We start from the raw sequence: 324 nt of genomic DNA, 5'->3' as shown, positions 1-324 counted from the left end.
GACTCACTAAGAATAAACATTTAAATGAGTAATAAGTAACAAGATTTAATTGACTAATAAGATCTTAAAATTTAGCCACATATTCCAATCATCATGTGTTAATGTTAGCTTAAAAACTAGAAAGTAATGTATTGATGACTATAGTATAAAATGAGATATTTAAATACATGTCCTCCTGTTCATGTGTTAAAACGTTACTTACAATTTTTAGTAATAATTTGCAAATAGTGTGAGCGGTACCTGTATAACATACACATTTCTTTGTAAATGAACAAGAAGCACCCTTAGAGTATCTTTCGCCAGTGACGTGCTTTGTCTCAACAA

At 29.3% G+C, this 324-nt stretch overlaps 1 protein-coding gene across 2 annotated transcripts in view; it reads right to left on the bottom strand.

The window, feature by feature from the left end:
- Positions 1 to 324, bottom strand: part of Tbx18 (T-box transcription factor 18) — a 25,491-nt gene that overhangs the window by 20,754 nt on the left and 4,413 nt on the right. The gene's annotated exons all lie outside the window — the stretch shown is intronic.

The sequence above is a fragment of the Nannospalax galili genome, unplaced genomic scaffold (genome assembly GCF_000622305.1).
Source record: "Nannospalax galili isolate Female #2095 unplaced genomic scaffold, S.galili_v1.0 scaffold814, whole genome shotgun sequence".
In the NCBI taxonomy this organism is placed as follows: domain Eukaryota; kingdom Metazoa; phylum Chordata; class Mammalia; order Rodentia; family Spalacidae; genus Nannospalax; species Nannospalax galili.
Note: the sequence above shows the minus strand (reverse complement) of the source record. Positions and strands in the feature narration are given on the sequence as shown.